The sequence below is a fragment of the Asparagus officinalis genome, chromosome 8 (assembly GCF_001876935.1).
Source record: "Asparagus officinalis chromosome 8, Aspof.V1, whole genome shotgun sequence".
Classification (NCBI taxonomy): Eukaryota; Viridiplantae; Streptophyta; class Magnoliopsida; order Asparagales; family Asparagaceae; genus Asparagus; species Asparagus officinalis.
In genome coordinates this window covers 61,212,843-61,213,481 of record NC_033801.1, presented here as the reverse complement: position 1 = coordinate 61,213,481, position 639 = coordinate 61,212,843, and positions in this window count along the sequence as shown.

Here is a 639-nt window from a genome sequence, read left to right as displayed (position 1 = left end):
GTGGAGATGCCAGAAGATGTGCGAGTTTGCACTAAGCTCCAATGAAGATGCAGAAAGCTTGTGCCCAGAGCAGATAGTTTGTATCATTCAATTTAATTGTAGTCCCCAAGACTACCTTGGGCGCAGAGGTCTCACTAGCAACAACAGAAGGAGTAGTAAAGGAGGAGATTTCCGACATCGGAGTAGTAGTCATTTTGTGCAATAGATAGTAGTCAAATAGACAGTGCAGTAGTAGAAATCTGTTCTTGAAACATAAATTAAGAGCAGATCAGTAGCTGGATGATGATATTTCTGCCAGACATATATCAAAGCTGAAAAATATAAGAAGCAGAGTAGTAGATAGTCACGCCCTCATGCCGCGAATGCGATATAACTTGAGGGAGAGAGCCTTGGCTTTTGTTAGCACAAAGGCTCAAGTCAATCTATATATTCCCGTTTCTCGAAGGAAACAAGAATAGAAGTGAAATATCTCAACAAGGTGAGATATACACTCTTCGTCTCATCAGTTCTAGGCCTAAAATGTCAAGGGAATAGTCAACACCGCAATAACAGAGGCATCAACGAGCAGCAAACAAGCGACTGCAGTGGATGCAGCGGGTGCAAGGGGGCAGCGGGTGGTGCAGCGAGTGCATGGGAGGG